The 21,914-nt window shown below is 35.7% G+C and overlaps 1 long non-coding RNA gene across 1 annotated transcript in view; it reads right to left on the reverse strand.

The window, feature by feature from the left end:
- The window catches only part of LOC110262098, a 49,757-nt gene that overhangs the window by 12,187 nt on the left and 15,656 nt on the right, over positions 1-21,914 (reverse strand). The gene's annotated exons all lie outside the window — the stretch shown is intronic.

The following is a 21,914-nucleotide window of genomic DNA, read 5'->3' on the forward strand; positions in this document are numbered from 1 at the left end:
CACAAAGCTAGTAGGGAGGTGAAAAAACAAAAGTAGTAAAGTTATCTGTATCTGCAATAGCTGTTAAGAGATACATAAAATTATTATATGTAAAATAAAATATCAAAAACACTGATCATAAGAAAAGGAGAGTACAAATGCAGGGAAATTAAAATGCATTTGATGAGTTCCCACTGTGGCACAGTGGAATCAGTGGCATCTTGTGAGTGCTGGGACAGGTTCAGTCCCAGGCCCAGCACAGTGGGTTAAACATCCAGCATTTCTGAAGCTGTGGCTTAGGTAGAAAATATGGCTGAGATCTGATCCTGGGCCCAAGAACTCCATATGCCATTGGGTGGCCAAAAACAAAACAGAACAAAACAAAAAAATTTTAAACTAAGATATCAGCAATGCATGTGTATAACAATAATCACGTATGTGTATAGACTGCTATATAAAAAATTCAAGGTAACTGCAAACCCAGTCTATAATAGATATAAACACAAAAGAGAAAAAGGAATTAAAATATAACATTAAATAGTCATTAAAATACAAAAAAGGGGAAAAAAAACACAAAAACAAATCCAAAGCAATTAATGAAATGGAAAAAAGAACATATATATCAATAATTACCTCAAATGTAAATGGATTAAATGCTCCAACCTAAGACAAGAGATTGCCTGAATGAATATAAAAACAAGATTCATATATTTGCTACCTACAAAAGACTCACTTAAGATTCAGGGACACATATACAGACTGAAAGTGAGAGGATAGAAAAAGTTACTCCACATAAATGGAAATCAAAACAAAGCCAGAGTAGCCACAAAGCCACTTATATGAGATAAAATAGACTTTAAAATAAAAACATTTAAGAGAGACAAAGAAGGACACTACCTAATGATCAAAGGATCAATCTAAGGAGATATAACAATCATAAATACATATGTACCCAATGTAGGAACACCTCAATATATAAGGCAAATATTAACAGACATAAAAGGAGAAGTCAAATACTAAGACAATAATAGTAGAGGACTTTTTAACACCCCACTTGCATCAATGGACAGATCATCCAGACTGATAATCAATAAGGAAATACAGGCCTTAAATAACACGTTAGACCAAATGGATTTAATTGCTATTTATAGAGCATTCCAGTCAAAAGCAGCAGAATATACAGTTTTCAAGTGCACACAGAACGTTCTCCAGGACAGATCACTAGGCCACAAAATAAGCCTTGGTGAATTTGAGAAAATTGAAATCATATAAGCATCTTTTCCAACTACCACACTTTTATATATACCTGTCTTGAATCTCGGAAAAACAAATCTTCTCTTTTTGTTTTTAAACAATGCAAATTGCTTATAAAACAGGGCAGACAGGAAAAAGTGCAATCTCACCTCTACAAAATGAAATTAAATAGAGAATATTTTTATAGTGGATTTTATACCCACACAGATCACCAAATGTCATCTCTTTGGGTGTTTAATTTAAATTTTCATTGTCATTGTTTTTAAGCCTCTTTATGTAGAAAATGATAACCTTGCAAATCCTATAATAAAAGATAGATTACTAAAATCTAAGTAAGAAAATTCAGCAACTATTCATTTTCAAGTACAGTCAATTATGTGTTATCTAAACATTTAATGCCATAAATTTGACTGAGAATCAAGTAATTTTGAATTTGCATTTTATGATCAACAAATACTTATTGAATATCTAACCTAGTGTTAAGACATTTTAGCATAATGATTTGTATACTTACTGTACACAGACTTGTTTTGTGTAAGCATTATTTTAGAAACATACAAACTCTCCTTAAAGAGATACTTGATCTTGTCCCAGATAAGCAGAAGATACAGATTTCTGATTTATGCCCTCCCAAGTGAAAATTTGATGAGAAGATTTCCATGGAGTTATAGTTTTGTTGTGTAAAACATTGATATGGGAAGTTACAAGTTAGAAGAAAATATAAACTAAATAGAAGTAGTTAATTTTGCTTTTCATTGGAGTACAAATGGAACACTATTAACACTATTAGCCATTTTGTCAACTCATCATCTATTACTTTTAGTCATTTGCACCTCTGGAGTTCCTTTAGCAGTATGCCATAGTTTTCTAGGATTAAACAATCATCAGTCTAGTTTCTTTCATGACTTATTTTGCCACCTTCATACAATATCAGCTGGTGACAAGAGAAAAATAAAAATCATTGTTTCAAACTTCCCACCCCATAGGCCCTATAATCAGTACATAAACAGGGCAATATTAGGCATTCATTAGGAAACACATCTTCAGTTCTTTTTGGAAAGTATTTTCATTTAGTCTATTCTTTGAACAAATGGAAATTTTTTAAAAAGTCACAGAAATTAATTTAGTATTTGATGTTAGCCATTTTCTGAAACTCATATATTTATTTACTATATATAACATATATAAAATCCTGGTAAATATATAAATAGAAAATATAAATATATTTATAACATATAAATATGTTAAATATAAATGTATTTATAGTAGGCATATATACCATATGTATGTTTATATATCATATATTATATAATTATAGAATATTTTTCATAAAGATATTTGCAAATACTTGTAGAAAAGTTACAAATTTTCTCAAATAGACAACAAAATTATAATTGTCCGATTCTCCATTTCTTCTAAACTATTGTATGAGTCTTCAACTTTTAGGATGGAGTTGGAAACAGAGGTGATAGAAATAGAATCTAAACTGGTAATCTCAATTGGGTTTCTTCAGCAGAAGTGCTCAATCTTTTTGAGTTCTGGGCCAATTCCTTTCAGTTTCCCAATACTTACTTGAGTATTTGGAATAGAGTTTTATTTCATAGAGTCTCATTGCTTGAGAGAGTATACTCTTGAATCCATTTACTGCTTTCTGGGATTTTCTCTCATCTCTATTTTGAATTAATAGTTGGATTGGTGGCTGCTATGATGTAAGTGGTTCCACCTTAGTGCTAGGAATGTCTGTACCAATGGTGAAATGCTGCTGGTCTCATCTAAGTGCTGGAATGCAACTGGTTCTGCTTGAGAGTTAGGTACAGCTGGATTAGTGTTCATTGCTGAAGTTCTATGTCTCTAGGCTTTCCTACAATACCAAGGTTTCTTCTCCACCTCCACCTAGGCCAATAGCCCTGTCAGGTAATCTAGGCCTCTATAGAGGGATACCTGGAGACCTATGTCTTGCTTACCTATGAGGCAGAAGCCCCAAGGGCAAATGGTGATTCTAGCTCCCTTGGATAAGTGTTGGCTATCATTGCATGTCATACTGGCAACTGCCCTATGGATAAGGCATCTCCTAAACTGCAGCATGCCATTGATAAGATTTTCTCACTCCCCATCCCCATACCAATTCAGAAAATCTGGATTTCTGAAGTGAGTGTCCTCCACCAACTAGAGATTCAGGTCCTAGAGAGACTGGTAACTTACCCATTTGATCGCTGTCCTTTTTTCTCTCAGGTTTATTTTCTTCCTAAAAGCTACTAGAAACTGAAGACCGGGTTTTAGATTTTTAACATCCTCAGTCTTATTTCCTTCTTTTATCTAGTGAAACAAATTTAATTTTCATGAACAAAGAATATCCTTTCCTCACTTTGAAGAATTCAAATTATAGTTTCTTCTAATCTTGATTCATGAGATATTAGAAGAAAGCTAAGAGAAATTAGGAAAGCCTGTATTTTTTTACAAATTCTGAGTTTCAAGATGAGTTTCCTACTGCAAAATTCTGCCTTAAATAACAAAACTGGATATTTATTCTCTTTATTTTTGCACTTTCCCATGATAACCATATTCTCTACATCAACCGTTAACATCTAGCCAGTCCCAAGACAGATAAAAGTTCTAGGGGAAAGAAAGAAAAGTTTAATTATGTAAATTCCAAAGGAGAAAAGCTACTTTGCTGTAGTTTAAAAAATTACCACTATTACAAGTGGATGAGACCAACATTAATTTTTCAGAATTATAATAATCATGTATCACAACTTCTTAGAGAAGCCACTTGTAAAATCCAGAAATGAGATTTTACAGAAGTATCATGGCACCATTAGTCAATAATAGTCAGAATAAATATTCAAAGTCTTTGTCCTAATTAAAGACAATAAGAAGCTTTCAACTAACTACTCTGGAATTCACCTATGCAATGAAAGTTTCCAGGAAGAGTTTAATTTCATTTCCTCTGATCATGACTATTAACTAGTTCCACTGAAGTCAAGTGTATCACCATACCCCAGCCATAATAAATGCTCAAAAACATTTATCAAATGAAAAATTCAGGAGGATTAAGATGGCAGAATAGAAGGACTAGAGCTCAACTTCTCTCCTAAAAACAACAAAATTCACAACTAAAGGCTGAGCAATCTCCACCCAAATGGACCAGAAACCTTAAAAAAGATACGCTACTCCAGAAGAAAAAGAGGAGGACACATCAAGAGGTAGGAGGGGAGATTTTACGATATAAACAACCCCATACCTCCTGGGTGGGAAGCTCCACAGACTGAAAACTAACTGGTTCACAGAGACTCACCTACAGGAGTGAGAATTCGGAGCCGCACATCAAACCCTCAGGTGCGCTAGCACTGGGAGAAAGAGCCCCTGGATCATCTGGCATAGAAGGCCAGTGGGGCTTGTGCTCAGGAGTTCCATGGGACTGGGGGAAATGGAGACCCCATTCTTAAAAGGCGCACATGGAATTTCATGTGCACTGGGTCCCAGGGCAGAGTGAGGTCTCCATAGGAATCTGGGTCAAACCTGACTGCAGTTCTTGGAGGACATCCTGGGAAAACAGGGGTGAATGTGGCTTGTTGTGAGGGACGCAAATTGAAAGCAAAGCTCTCGGGAATATTCAGCAGCTGCCTTTCTCTGGAGGTGGCCATTTTGGGAAAATCTGGCCCCTCCCATCAGTCAGCAACAGGCAAGTGCCACTCAAAGAAACACTGATACATTGATTGTTTTCAATGAACTGATTATTTTATTTATTACGGATGATAATTCTTCACAAAACGAACTTGATCACATTTATTATAATTTATAATTAATGATATTTTGTAGGTAATTCTCAATAATCTTTCATCTAGGTTGGTCAAAAATAGTTTTAATTTAAAATTGCTGTTGTTCCTAATTTTTGTTTTCTTATATGGGGATCTGTTTTGAAGATTCCACAGGTGATAAATTACAGATATATCTGCTCCCAAATGATGGTTTTGCATTGGAAATAGATTTCTGTCCCTGAAGGTAATTCTTGGAATAGATATAGGAAACTGTCACTGGAAGATCTTTGCTAAAGCTATCTCTCATAGATTATGATGCATAAAAACAACAAAGAACTGATCCTAGGAATTATTAGCATATTTACCATGGTTCAGATGTCATCAGCTTCTTCAAAAAATATGAATAAGAAGGCCTTAACCAATGGGACCTAATCAAACTGAAAAACTTTTGCACAGCAAAGGAAACCAAAAAGAAAACAAAAAGACAACTTATAGAATGGGAGAAAATAGTTTCAAATGAAGCAATGGACAAGGGCTTAATCTCTAGAATATACAAGCAACTTATATAACTCAATAGCAAAAAAGCCAATCAACCAATGGAAAAATGGGCAAAAGACCTGAATAGACAGTTCTCCAAGGAAGATATATAGATGGCCAACAAACACATGAAAAAATGCTCAACATCCCTGATTATTAGAGAAATGCAAATCAAAACTACCATGAGATACCACCTCACACCAGGCAGAATGGCCATCATTAATAAGTCCACAAATAACAAGTGCTGGAGGGATTGTGGAGAAAAGGGAACCCTCTTGCACTGTTGGTGGGAATGTAAGCTGGTACAGCCGCTATGGAGAAAGTATGGAGGTACCTTGGAAATCTATAGAGAACTACAAAATGATCCAGCAATCCCACTCTTGGGCATATATCCAAACAAAACTTTCCTTAAAAAAGGCATGCACCATCATGTTCATTGCAGCACCATACACAACAGCCAAGACATGGAAAACAACCCAAATGTCACACACACACACACACACACACACACACACACACACACACACAATGGAATACTACTCAGCCATAAAAAAGGATGACATCATGCCATTTGCAGCAACATGGATGGAACTAGAGACTCTCATACTGAGTGAAATAAGTCAGAAAGAGAAAGAAAAATACCATATGGTATCACTTATAACTGTAATCTAATATACAGCACAAATGAACTTTTCAACAGAAAAGAAAATCATGGTCTTGGAGAATAGACTTGTGGCGGCCCTTGGGGGAGAGGGAGGGAGTGGGAGGTGTCAGGAGCTGGGGTTAATGGATGCAAACTATTGCTCTTGGAATGGATTTACAATGAGATCCTGCTGTGTGGCACTGAGAACTAAGTCTAGATATTTATATTGCAACATGATAATGGGAGGAAAAATTATGTATACATGTGTATGTTACTTGGTCCCCATGCTGTACAATGGAAAAAAATAAATTTTAAAAAAGGATTAATAAAAATATAAATTTATCTTTTTATTATGTTGCTACAATAAAAGTATACAGAAGAAAAAAAAAAAAAAAAAGGCCTTAACAGAAATCTCTATGGAATTGCAACCTGTTTTAACATGGTTGGTTTTGGTGGTCTTTTCAAAATAGTTTAAGGCACTTCCACTTCAACGTAATTCAGTCTTAAACTCCATGCCAGTTATATTTCTATAACAAAGTTTCAGACAGAAGGAATGTTGTATTTATTCAACTTAATGTAAAGAATTTCCAGCGTACTTAAGCAAACATTAATATTGAGAGGTTTGTGAAGATTATTAAGGGCCTCTTAGAATCAAATATCAGAGAATGACAAATAGGCTGTTTAGTTTTCTTACCATTCAACCTGTCACCCTTTAGTCAACACAACTAGCGATGTTGAATTTTCTAAGAAAGGTGTATCTATTCAAACTTAACTGAAAACTTAAATACACAAATAAGAATATGTTATAGATGGTTATATTTTGCAACATCTTGGTGTTTTTCCTCCTAAAATGTTAAGTATTTCCTGGATTATGTGGACCAAGAAAGATAGATATCTGAACTTTAATTAATATTACGGATTTTGGAGTTCCCGTTGTGGCGCAGTGGTTAACGAATCCAACTAGGAACCATGAGGTGCGGGTTCGATCCCTGCCCTTGCTCAGTGGGTTAAGAATCCAGCGTTGCTGTGAGCTGTGGTGAAGGTTGCAGACGCAGCTTGGATCCTGCATTGCTGTGGCTCTGGCGTAGGCCGGTGGCTCCAGCTCCGATACAACCCCTAGCCTGGGAACTTCCATATGCCGCTGGAGTGGCCCAAGAAATAGCAAAAAGACAAAGAAAAAAAAATATTACGGATTTTATACGCTGTTGCTGGGAATATAAATTGGTGCAGCCGCTATGGAAAACAGTATGGAGTTTCCTTAAAAAACTAAAAGAGTTGTCATATGATCAAGCAATTCCACTCCTGGGCATATATCCAGACAAAACTATAATTTGAAAATATAAATACACCTCTATGTTCATAGCGTCACTATTTACAATAGCCAAAACAAGGAAACAATCCAAGTGTCTATCAACAGATGAATGGATAAAGATGTGGTACATAAATAATTGAATACTGTTCAGCCATAGAAAAGGAAATAATGCCATTTACAGCAACATCGATGAAGCTAAAGGTTATTACACTAAGCAAAGTAAATCAGAAATATAAAGACAAATACCATAGGATATCACTAATAAGTGGATTCTAAACTATGATACAGATGAATTTATATACACACAGATTCATAGACAAAGAACAGACTTGTGGGAGAGGAGGTAGGGGAGGGATAGGGTAATAGTTTGGAATTAACAGATACAAAATATATATAGAATGGATAAACAACAAGATTCTACTGTATAGCAAAGGGAACTATATTCAGTATCCCATTATAAATCATAATGGAGAAGAACATGAAAAAGAGTTATATATATATAACTCTCTCTCTCTCTATATATATATATATATAGAGAGAGAGAGATTGATTCATGAAAAAGAGTGATATATATATTCATACATATATATGTATGTACAACTGAATCACTTTATAGCAGAAGTTAACACAATGTAAATCAACTATACCCAAATAAAATTTTTTAAAAGATTAAGAATTTTAGATTATAAGAGTTCCTGTTGTAGCTCAGCAGTAATAAATCTGACTAGTATCCATGAGGATGCAGGTTTGATCCCTGACCTTGCTCGGTGGGTTAAGGATCCAGCACTGCTATGAGCTGTCTTGCCACTGTGGCTTGCAAGTTGCAGATGTGGCTTGGATCCCCCATTGCTGTGGCTGTGATGTAGGTTGGCAGCTATAGCTCTGATTTGACTGTTAGCCTGGGAGCTTTCAGATGCCATGGGTACAGCCCTAAAAATACCAAAAAAAATTTTTTTTAGTTTATAAAAGTACAAAAAGTTTCAGAGGGCAAATAAGCTAGTATGGTACTGTTATTTTCAGCTATGGGGAGAAATATTTCTTTGAATCACTTCAAATTAACAGAATGAATTTTCATTTACACCATTTTAAGGATCAGAAAAACCATAATAATATAGTGGTTAAAAACATAACTAATGACTTTGTCTCTTAGATTTTTTTAAAAAAAGGGGGGCTGGTTTTATCTCTAGGTATTTGTAATATCACACAGATAAAAAGTGGCTGACCTAGATATGGACCTAGGATTTCTGACTCAAAAGATTGGTGAACTATCCCACTCATCTACCTGTCATCCTTGGTTCCATTGTTTCCTTCTCCACTGAAAGAAATAAATGCAAATTTATACAATTTTGTCAGGTCTTTCCTGATAATAATATTGATATATTTTATGTAACTGAACATGCTACATAGATTTTAATCATTATTTGTACATATGAATAATCCTTTCTAGCAAACAATAATAGTTTATGTAAACCCTGTCTCTGTTCCCTCTTTATATCCCCAATACCTGGTGTGTATACCTTACATGTGTAAAACACAAACATATGTGCTGAATAGATTAGTTACTGATTATCTTGACATTTTCTCTAGATACACTGTAATGGACCCATGGTTATTTTCTAAGACAAGGTACTTTTGCATATTTCCTTAGTATAAACTTGAACAGTTGGCTGTGTATTAAGCCTATACACTGGTAAAGCTTATTGACTTTCATGAAAAGATATCAGTGTTCTTCTCTGTTCAGTTACATATCCAATACCCTTACTTGGAAATATGGCATAACTGCACTTTATAGTCTTATCATAAAATATAGCCTTGATCTGTCTGATGACCATTTTTTCTAAAATCTTGATTCAATAACTGATGTCTATGACAGACCCAGCCGGTTGCCAACAAATTCCATTCTTTCCTTCTCTTGTAAAAGAATTCCATTTTTCTTTGGAGCAGCAGCATGCTTTGTTTAAAATGTCTACCTTCTCAGACACCTTTGCTTCCATCAGTAGCCAATGACTTAGTTTGAATGAATGAAAATGTAAGAAGAATTGTAAGAAGATACAATTATAAGACACTTTTTGGAAATCTTTTCTCAAAAGGCCCAATTAAGGTTTTTTCTTCCTTTACTCCTTTGTGTTTCTTTTCTTTTTGCTTGAATCCGATGCTTGAAGGCATGGGAAAACTTTTTTGTCAAGGAGGTAAAAGCCACATGCTTAAGATTGCAAAGCAAGAAGATAGAATGGCTGCAGTCCTTGATGACACTGAGGAACTGCCCTTTCTTCTCTCCTAACATGTTTTGTTACAAGCGTTATATCCCTTGCTTAAACCCATGATATTAGGTTTTTCACACTTTCAGCTGAATATAACTCTAACTCATACAGCATTTATGAAAGATCACCTAAAGCCATGTTTAAGATGATTTGTGGTCCAGAGAACTCCTTTAAATAAAATCCTGATATCTACAAGTTAACAAGAACCTTACATGGCTGAAGAGACATGAATTTTATTAGATCTTCCCTTAGATCCAGCCAGATAATCAGAAAGCTATTTAGATACATAACATTGTTTTCTTGACTTTTAGAATTGCATTTACTGATTTATTTTGTATTTAGCTTGTATTTCAGGTCAATATAAGAATCACTCAATTGAAACTTGATACCATGTTTATTATAGGGATATTAGTAACATCCTTCATTGGCTGCTTTCTCTGCTTTCAATTCTAACAGTGGTTTATGCCTATTCTTATGAACTGTGTGATTTTTACTCCTTGACACAGTAATGTTCTTTCTTTTTTTTGTTTTTGCCTATAAATAATACCAGAGTTCCTGTTGTGGCAGAGTGGAAACGAATCTGACTAGTGTCCATGAGGATGCGGATTCGATCCATGGCCTCGCTCAGTGGCTTAAGGATTCAACGTTGCCTTGAGCTGTGGTGTAGGTTTCAGACACAGCTCAGATCCCACCAGTGGCTGTGGCATATGCTAGCAGCTGTAGCTTCAATCTAACCCCTAGCCTGGGAATCTCCACATGCCGCAAGTGTGGCCCCAAAAATCAAAACAAAGAAAGGAAGGAAGAAAGAAAGGAAGGAAAGAGAAAGAAAGAAAGAAGGAAAGAATACCAATCTGTTACTTACTTCTAGCAACTATGGACCCTAGGAACTGATAAGGTATTTTTTGGTATATTAATCTTACGTATGACTTTATACTATTATCTAATTTTATCTGTGGTTATATTCTCTTATATTTTATAAAGGCCTATTGTTATATAGTTTTATATACAGGTTCATTTGTACAATAAGTTTGGTTTTTTAGAACAAAGCATCCTCCCTACCATAGGCCATCATTAATAAGTGAGCAGAAAGCTGGTCTCTGGATAGCAAAATTATTCTCTTGTACTAGCCACACAAATTGCATACATAATGTCATTCTTTCCCTTTCTGGTTTCTCAGTCTTTTCCATGAATCAGATTTCTACTGATAAAAAGTAAGGGTTTGTTATTTTCACCTTTCCTATTCTACTTAAAATGGCTTTAAATTCCCTTCTCTGAGTTATCAATTACACAAAGTGACATTATTATTTGGAATATTAAAGTTATATTCAGACAAGCTTTTATTGATCCAAGAGACTCCTGCCATGTACCTGAATGTCTAAATTATTTTGTCTAACTAGTTATTAAGTAAACCAGTAAGTCAGGCAATAGCACTGAAGTACATATTTTCCAATAATTAGCTAAACTAATAGTGCTTGATTTTGAGTACCTCCTTCCCCATGTTAAAGACCTTAACAGTAGCCCAGAAAAGTATGCATTACACTCGTATTCAGTATCCTAATAATTTACTATGCACCTTAGGGAATCCAAATCAACATTTCCTTTTACCTTAAAGCCAGTTTTCTGAATTGCCTAGACAACAGTCTCCAGGAGGTTTAGGCATACTTCCGTGACTGAGCTAAAAATAACTAAGCCATCAATATATGTTACTGCAAATGATAGGCCACAAATGATCCATGAGTTACTTAAAAGTACCAATAGTATTCTTAACACCCTTGAATTAACTCAACAAACTTCTTCAGACTATACCAGTTTGTAGTGTAAAAGATGAAATAAGCTTTATGAAAAAAATAATGGTCATCTACTTTTTATCTTCAACACGCAAATATTATAATAAAAGATACTTCATTATTAAAATGCTTCAGTCATTACACTAATTTGACATTTTAAAGATAAATATAAAAATATTATATGAATTTATTTTCAAGCAACACTAACATCCAGAAATAAATCTACTAGCTTTTAACATTTTTAAAAGCAGTCTTTCAATATAAAATAATATATATGAACAATTATGAATAGGTGTGTGGTGAAATTCACTCCATTCCTTTTCTGCTAAGTAAATATTTTTATAATATTATATGTTTGTAACTCATTACTGGCTTCTAGAATACTTAATTATTGAAAAATGACATAAAATATCAGGTAACATAAATATCTACAGAAAATATCCCAGGAAAATGGTTGTGGCAAATCTTTTTTAAATTTATTTATTTATTTTTTTAGGGCCACACTTGTGGCATATGGAAGTTACCAGGCTGGGGGCTGAATCAGAGCTGCAGCTGTCAGCCCACGCCACAGCCCCAGCTGTGGCAAATCCTAATAGTTGTGAGATTTAAAAGATTTATTGTTGATTTCACCTCACTATAGACTAGTTAGGCCTTGTTAATAGCACATTAGGTTCTCTAACTTAAGTCCTGTAAGTTAATTTATTTTTGTCCTCCAGTTATTTTATTAATTCCAGTACCCTTTTCATAAGTTAATTTATATATATTATATCTCCCAAACTTTATCAGCTTGTCTATTCTCAGGACAGGGACAATATTAGTTTCAGAAGCAGTGTTTGTTTTGCCTTAACCTATTCAGCATATCTGAGCTCAGAGGTGAAGGGGGAAAACCAAAGGATAATTAATAAAAGTCACTCCCAAACCACAGAAGTGGTTCTCTTGGATCAGTTGTCGAGTTCACCATTTGGTAAGTAGGGTGCCATCTTGCTGTGGGGCTGCTCTTCTCTTATTCTACACCATGGCAACCACGTGTTTGTTTTCTCTGTCTCTCATGACTTCTCTATCTCCTTAACACTCTGAACTTGCCTAGTTTATTCCGGCTGAATCTCATTCAAATCCAGTTTGTGATCATTTAAGGCAAGGGATCTTGTACAGAAAGATTTTGCTGATACATTTTTCCATAAAGTGGGACAACTTTAGGGAGGTTTATTTACACTATAGAGCAAACTTGCCATCTGCTGCCTTTACTTTCGAAGTCCTTTTGTTTTATACAATAAGAAAATTAATTTAGTTTATTCTCTCACGTTTTTCCATAATACAAAGTAAAGAAAATATTGATTTTGAAAATTCAAAGACAAGTCACTTTTGTTCCCAGCATTATGGAAGCTTGTGCCATTTTCCTTTTTTCTCTTCCCTCTGATTTGGAACTATTTAGACATCCAAATAGTTCCTTTGCATATTATAACAGGACACCCAGGATTTTCTACCCAGCTATGCTTCCAAAACCAGATAGATGAGCCCTCAGTCGGGGTGATGGATCCTTGGAGTCAGTCTGCCCCTATCATCACCCACTTCTACTAGGAAAAGGGGAACTGGGAGAGAAGAAAACTGAATAGGTATCCACAGCTGAGAGACAACTGGTGGAAGTCCACCCTGCCTGGCAGGGGAATCTGGCATGCCACTCAAGAGGAACAAAGACAAGTTTTATGGCAGAAGACACAGAGAAAATAGTCAAGTCAGCACTGCTCCCCAGGTGACATCAAAGGCTACCTCTTTGGCAGAGAAGGTAGAAAGGAAAAGTGTTGTGTGACCACCCGACTGTCCGAGCTGTTCTGGATGCAGGTGGAGGAACCCATTTCTCTCTACCAGGAGGGCCCTCAGTGGCTGGTGGGAAGGAAAGGAAACAGAAGGAGTCAGACAAGACTTTCAAAGGGCACTGAAGGAAAGCATCTCTCCTTTGATATTTCAGCAAGAGGTCTACCCATGGACCTCTGGGAGTATTCCACTAAAGAATCCCCCTGCCAGATACACATATAATCCACAAAGCCTCATGTACTAAGCCCATACCCCCCCATCCCTGCTGCCAGCTCCTGTATGCTCAGAGAGTACAATCCTGAGAACCAGCTCTAGCTCAGGTAGAAGAAACCACAAACTTGTTCTGTAGTGCCATTTCTGGGATACAAAAGAAAAGATTCTAATTACCAGACTGTTGAATAAGAAACAAATTAAACATAGGATCTTAACTAAGAAAATAGTCTGCTACTTACTTGAGAAAGCAGAAACACATAAAATCAAACACTGTGAAAAATAAGGGAAATATGGTAACAAAAAGAGAAAACAATTCCCTAGCAACCAAACTCACAGGCACGGAATATTGTGATCTGGTTTAAAAAATTCAAAATAGCTGCTATGAAGAATTCAGTGAACTATAAGAAAGCTCTTGAATAACATTAATGAACAGGAGTTCTTTTTATTTATTTATTTTTTTTTGTCTTTTTTGTTGTTGTTGTTGTTATTGTTGTTGTTGTTGTTGTTGTTGCTATTTCTTGGGCCGCTCCCGCGGCATATGGAGGTTCCCAGGCTAGGGGTCGAATCAGAGCTGTAGCCCCCGGCCTACGCCAGAGCCACAGTAACACGTGATCCGAGCCGCGTCTGCAACCTACACCACAGCTCACGGCATTGCCGGATCGTTAACCCACTGAGCGAGGGCAGGGACCGAACCCGCGACCTCATGGTTCCTAGTCGGATTCGTTAACCACTGCGCCACGACAGGAACTCCTGAACAGGAGTTCTTTACTAAAGAGATTAAAATTATGAAAAAGATCCAAATAGATATTCTGGAGCTTAAGAATTCAATAAATGAAGAATACACTGGGAGTATAGGTAACCAGATAAAGGAAAGAATGATGACTTGGAGAACAGAAATATAGAAATAATTCAGTTATAAAAAGTGAACTTTATTTTTTTTAAACAAAGCCAACAAATGCTGTAAGAGCTATTGTATTTGACCAGAAAGACAAATATAAGAACAATTGCCATGCCAGAAAAAAGAAAAGAGGAGGAAAGGAGCAGATAGTTATTTAAATAAATAATATCTGAGAACTCCCAAAACCATGGAAAGGAATTGAACATACATGTCCATAAAGCTAATAGAACACTCTCTTATCTCACTGCAAAAAGACCTTCTCCAAGACATGTTATAATGAAAAAAATTGCAAAAAATCTATGATAAAGAATATTAGAAACAGCCAGGTAAAAAAAGTCTTCTCATCTACAAAGGAATTCCCACTAGACTAGCATCGGATTTCCCAGCAGAAACTCTAGTCCAAAAGAGAATGAAATTATATGTGTAAAGTGTTGAAAGGTAAAAACTGCCAGCCAAGAATATTGTACCCAGAAAAGTTATCCTTCAGATATGAGGGAGAAAAATAAGCAAAAGTTTAGGGAATTCACTACCACTAGACTTTCCTTGTAAGAAATGCTGAAAGTAGTTCTTCAATTTGAACTGAAAAGATGCTAATCGAAGACATAAAAACATGAATGTACACAACACTGGTAAAGGTGAAAAATAAACACTCAGAGTGGGGTATTAATTCATTTATTCCAATATAAAGCTTAAGAAAAAGAGCATTAAAAATAACCACAGCTGTTATAACTTTTTAAATGAATTTACAATATAAAAATAATTATGACATTAAAAATATAGAAGGGGAAGAGGAAGAGAGTGCAAGCTTTATTGAGGAATGAAAATAAGTTTCTACCAGCATAAAATGAACTTTTGTCTATGAGATGTTTTACATAAGCTTCGATTGCCACAAGGCAAAAGTCTAGAGTAGATTCACAAATGAAAAAAAGAGGGGACTGAATATAGGACCATATAAAAATAGCAAGTTACAAAAGTTGTCATAAATAGAAGGAAAAAAAAAAGAATGGAGATACAAAAAAAGAAGAAGATAAATATATGATGGCACTAATTCCTTACATATCAATAACCACTCTAAATATAAATGGATTGAGTTCACTAATTATAAGACAGAGTGGCATGCAGCACTTTCACCAAAGACAAAGTGAACTGGGAGTCAGTGCAATCCATCCAGGAGAGCATCTTCACCTTGTACCTGGATGTATTCTTGCCACCAGTCTCCAAAGACTTGTACCACAAACATGCCCAGCCAAATGATGCACTGGAGCATCAGCAATCTCAGCAACACCAACCACTGGTTCTTCAGGAAGATGCAGTTCATTTTGGCAGAAGTTGGTGCCTATGAGCTTATTTACCAGCATGCTTCAATGGACAGCTCCCCCATGTATTTTCCTTGTGGACCACATCATGGCTTGTTGCACATGTAGGGTCCTACTGAAATACTCTGTAGAGATGGAGACCAGTAAGGCTATCTGTGCATTAGATAGACAATCTATTAGATTATCTATCTGCCTCATTTTAACTCACTGATACCTCTTGGAAAAGAGCTTATACCTTTGTCTGGCACCTGATTTTTGAAATAGCAACCTCTAAGTCATCTTGCTCTCGTGGCCAGTGGGACTTAAACCCATGGTACTATAATCAATGAAGAAGTTCTTAGCCAACTACCACTCCCAAGGCACACCAAGAAATAACAGAATGAGGTGCCTAGTCTTTCTGTTAAAGAGTCCTACTAGCTCATCTTCATAGCTGTGGCCTGAGGGGCAGGCTTCTAATTAAACACACATCTTAGGGCCACCTGTAATCTTCTGCAGAGAACTCAGAGGGGGTGCTACCATTTTTACTTTCCCACCACTTAATTCCAGGGTACCAGTATCACCTGAATGGGGTGTGTCTGTTACCCCAATTCTGGTTGTCCAGGGATGCCAGTTGATCACCAGTTTTTGATGGCCAGGGGGAGTCAGCCTTGTGGTCCCACAGGACTGTATGCATGTGTATACTTTAAAAGTTGCTGCCTGAGGTTCTGGCTTCCAATCAGCCTGAATCTAGGTGCTGACTGAGATCCTTTCCTTTGGGACACTGATAAGTCTTGGCACATGTTCAACTACTAGAAACCACTAAAAATACAATAGACTGCTTGTATAAGCATAACGGTTTGAGAGACAACCAAGAGCTAGGGCAAAGATCAATGAAATGATTCATCTCTTACACAAGTCTATCTCATCAAGAATGGAAGAGGAGTTCCCATTGTGGCTCAGTAGAAATGAACCTGACTAGTATCCACAAGGATATGGGATCAAACTCTGGCCTTGTTAAATGGGTTAAGGATCCAGCATTGCCATGAGCTGTGGTGTAGGTTGCAGACACAGCTCAGTTCCTGCACTGCTGATACTGCAGGACAGCAGATGCAGTTTTGATTCAGTCCCTAGCCTGGGAACTTCCATATGCCACAGGTGCAGCCCTTTAAAAAAAAAAAAAGAACCATATTGCACTGTTGGTGGGATTATAAATTGGTGAAACCACTGTGGAAAACAGGATGGAGATGCCTCCGAAAACTAAAAATAGAACTACCATTTGATCCAGCAATCCCACTCCTGGGCATCTATCCAGAGAAAACCATGACTCGCAAAGACACAGGTACTCCAATGTTTGTTGCAACACTATTTTCAATAGCCAAGACTTGGAAACAACTTAAATGTCCATCAACAGAGGATTGGATCAAGAAGATGTGGTACATATACACAATGGAACATTACTCAGCCATTAAAAGAAATGAAATACTGGCATTTTTAGCAAAATGGATGGACCTAGAAATTATCATGCTAAGTGAAGTCAGCCATACAATGAGACATCAACATCAAATGCTTTCACTGACATGTGGAATCTGAAAAAAGGACAAAATGAACTTCTTTGCAGAACAGATACTGACTCACAGACTTTGAAAAACTTATGGTTTCCAAAGGAGGGGTGGGGGATGCATTAGGATTGTGGGCTGGAAATCCTATAAAATTGTATTGTGATCATTGTACAACTTTTTTTTTTTCCTCTTTTGTCATTTTTTTAGGGCTGCACCCACGGCATATGGAGGTTCCCAGGCTAGGGGTCTAATCAGAGCTATAGCTGCTGGCCTGCGCCAGAGTCACAGCAACACCAGATCTGAGCCGCGGCTGAGACCTACACCACAGTTCACAGCAAGGCCAGGGATCGAACTTGCAACCTCATGGTTCCTAGTCAGATTAAGTTCCACTGTACCATGACAGGAACTCCCACATTTTTTTTTTAAATGTAATACATAGAAACCAACATAGAGAGTCAGGGAAACCAAAATAGAGAGTATCAGAGAAAAATGTTCCAAACAAAAGAACAAGATAAAACTTTAAATCTTAATGAAGTGGAGATAAGTGACTTACCTGATGAAGAATTCAATACATATTAAAAATATGCAAAGGATCATAAAAGATTACTATGAATAAATATACACCAATAATTTTCACAATTTAGAAGAAATAGATACATTTCTAGAAAAATATAACCTACCAAGACTAAATTATGAAGAAACAGAAATGTGAACAGACCTATCACTAGTTAAAAGATTGAATTGGTAATCAAAAACTTGCCACCAAACAAATGTCCGAAACCAGATGACTTCTCAGAGGAATTTCATTAAACGCTTAAAGAAGAATGAATACCAATCCTTCCAGAAAGTCACCAGAAGTTTGAAGAGGAGGGAATACTTTCAAACTCATTTTATGATGCTATCATTACCCTGATAACAAAATTAGACAAGGACCAAAAGAAAAGAAAATTACAACCAATATCCCTAATGAAAATAGATGAAAAAATACCTAGGAAATTGTATCAAACAAAATTTAAGAGTATATTAAAAGGATCATAACTGCAGTCAAATGGCATTTATTCTAGGAATGTAAGAACTGTTCAGTACTTGCAAACCAACCAGTAGGATACACCATGTTAACAAAAAGAATAATAAAAATCATGATAGTCCAATAGATGCAGGGAAATTATATGACAAAATAGACAGGTCATACTTGCAAAACATTGTAAGTATGATAAATGCCACTCAGGTGACCAATGAATGGTAAATTTTATTATACATATTTTACCACAGAAAAAGCCTATAAATAAACTCTTGCAAATATAGTCAATTAATTTATTACAAAGGAGCCAAGAATATATAATGGGGATAGAAGTCTGTTCAATAACTGGTGTTGGGGGAAAATGGACAGCCACATGCAAGAAAATGAAACTAGACCCCCTATCTTATGCCATACACAGAGTAACTCAAAATGGATCAAAGATTTCAATATAAGACCTGTAACCATAAAACTCCTAGAAGAAAACATAGATTGTAAGCCTGTGACACTGGTTTTGATGATGATTATTTTGGATCTGACACCAAAAGCAAAAGCAACAAAATAAAAAATAAACAAGTGGGACTACTTCAAACTAAAAAGCTCTTCAGAGCAAAGGAAACCCATCTACAAAATAAAAAGGCAACCTACAAAATTGGAGAAATCATTTGTAAATATACATCTGATAAGCTGATAAGGGGTTGATATCAAAATATGTGAAGAATTCAACTCAACAGCAAAATAAATAAACAATCCAAGTAAAATTGGGCAGAGAATCTCAATAGACGTTTTTCCAAAGAAAACATACAGATAGCCAATAGGTATATGAAAATGCACTCAGTATCACTAATCATCAGAGATATGTAAATCAAAACCACAAATATCATTTCACACCTGTTTAGAATGACTATATTCAAAGACAAGAAGAAACAAGTGTTGGCGAACATATAAAGAAAACCCTTTGCACTGTTGGTGGGAATATAAACTGTGCAGCAATATGAATAACAGTATGGATGTTTCTCAAAAAAAATAAGAATAGAATTACCATACGATCCAGCAATTCCACTTGTGGGTGTTTTAATCTGAATAAAACAAAAATCACTAACTTGTAAAGATACCTGTGCCCCCCCCATATTTAATACTGCAACATTGTTTACAATAGCCAGGATTGGAAGCAACCTACTTGTCCATTGATGGATGAATGGTTAAGTAATGTGATACACATATTCAATGGAACACTATTCAGTCACAAATAAGATGGAATTCTTGCCATGTGTGATAATGTGCATGAACCTTGAGGGATTATGCTAAGTAAAAGAGAAAGACAAATACTCTATGATCTCACTTACACATGGAATTTAAAAAAAATGCTTGTAGATATAGAGAACAAATAAGTGGCTGCCAGAAGGGGAGAGGCAGGGTAGGCAAAATGGGTGAAGGATGTCCAAAGATACACATTTCCAGTTATAAAATAAGTAAGTCACGGGGGTGTAATGTACAGCATGGTGACTATAATAATATTGTGTTGTATATTTGAAAGTTGCTAAAATAGTAGATCTTAAAAGTTCTCATAACAAGAAAAAATATGGCAACCTTGTGTGGTGATGGATATTAACTAGACTTACTGTGGTGGTCATTCCATAATATATACAAATGTGAAATTATTATTTTTGTATATCTAAAACTAATATATTGTTATATCTAAATAAAAAAATCCCACTGGAATTTTTGGAGTAACTTTCCCAATTGACTTGAATATTTATCTGAAATAATGCAACATGCCTTGACACACAAAAAGTAAATAATAAAGGAAGAATTTCTAGAATATTAAATGTCACAAACTAGATAATATTAACTATACTTCCACTAAAGAAAAGTAGAAACCTACACACACACACTTGATTTAAAGCAACTTTCAAAGTAAGTTATATCTGCAAATCCAAATTTAGAAAGAAACTCAGGGAGAAAAGCCTGGCCCATGGAACAGCTATTTCTGTAGGGACTATTGCAGAGTCTGGGAAAGGTCACTTAGGCTGAGAAGCTGTACCTTCATGATAATGTTATGTCAGTGTTATACCTCATGACAAGTGTCATGTTACTTACTAGGGAAATAAAAGTTGCAGTTCAGACTTGCTAACAAGGTGAGTCCTAATAAATCCTTCACGCTCTGGAGATTTCATCCAAAGAGTGAGTGTACAGGGAACAGTCTCATCCTCAAGGGGATCAAAGTTAAGGTTCAAATACTATTAAGTCCTTATAATTGTTAACAAGTAATCCCAAATTGCTAGTGTCCTGTGTTCTGCCAGAAGCATATGTGAATCCTCTCTGAATTACCATAATATTACCCTAGGCATCATATTATTTAAAAAAAAATCATAAGCTGGCTATATGACCCAATAAAAAGCCAGCAGGATGATGAGGAAATAAATGAACATTGACATAACAAGAGGAAAATATACACAATATAAATAGATGCACAGCAGAACTGGATAATAGAATTATCTAATGCAGCCTTTAAAATAACTCTCAAATATGTTAAAGAATGTAAAATACAAAATCTAGAACCTTAATATAAAAGCAGAAAATATAAATGAATAGAAAAATTAAAATAATAAATTTAAGATCTCTTAAGCTGCGTTTAACAGCATATTAGGCAATGCTAATCAGTGAATTGGTGACCAGAATATAGATCAGAAGAAAATATACAGAAAGAAATATAGTGTTTTTAAAAGAATGGAAATTTTAAAAACTAATGTAAGAAAGGTGACAGGGTGACAGGACTAATTTATATGTAATTACTGCCCCAGGAAAAAGGAGAAAAAGAATAATTTGACTTTGCCATTCATTGTGGTAATTTTTTCCATCTATCTTCTAATGATTAATAATCCTTCCTACCAACCCACCTGCCATCTGTGAGCTCATTTCTGCAATGTTACCTGCCGTGAGTCCTTACATGAAGGGTGGAGACCCTCCACCAAATCTTTTAGAGATGCTAACATCCTTCTTACTATGGGTTCTTTTTTGTCTTAGCATATAATGTATCATCTGAGATGGTCACTAAATAATTATTTGATGGAGTTTTCTGCCCTTACACTGTATATTAACTCTAGGATTCCTACTTATCTGAGCCTTTTAGTCCCTTCTTTCACTACCTGATGTGGCAATTCTATTCCATTTAATAGAATAGAATTATTGATTACTTTTTCCATGCTTCTAGCAGTCATCTTAGTAGCATATTTGTAAAATCTCCTAAGGACCTTGTCAAGGTGTTAAATCCTGTATCCCATGAGAGTGCTCCCAAATGGTTAATCTCTCTCTTATGCAATCTTGTGTCTTAGCCCCTTGATGAAGAATCTTCAGATTCTAATCCTATGCTTAATCTTTCAGCTCCTGCCAGAACACATAAACTATCTTGCTGTATACTCTTTTGACCATAGGCCCTTTCCTCTTTTATCAGATGCAGGTGTCCCCAACGGAGTTATGATTTAATCTTAAGCACTTCCCTAGTAGCCAAGAGGGGAAGTACAGGCAGATCCAGAGTAGACATAGCTCTGAACTGTCTGCTCATAAAGAAGGCACAGAAGCTTCAGG

The sequence above is a fragment of the Sus scrofa genome, chromosome 1 (assembly GCF_000003025.6).
Source record: "Sus scrofa isolate TJ Tabasco breed Duroc chromosome 1, Sscrofa11.1, whole genome shotgun sequence".
NCBI lineage: Eukaryota > Metazoa > Chordata > Mammalia > Artiodactyla > Suidae > Sus > Sus scrofa.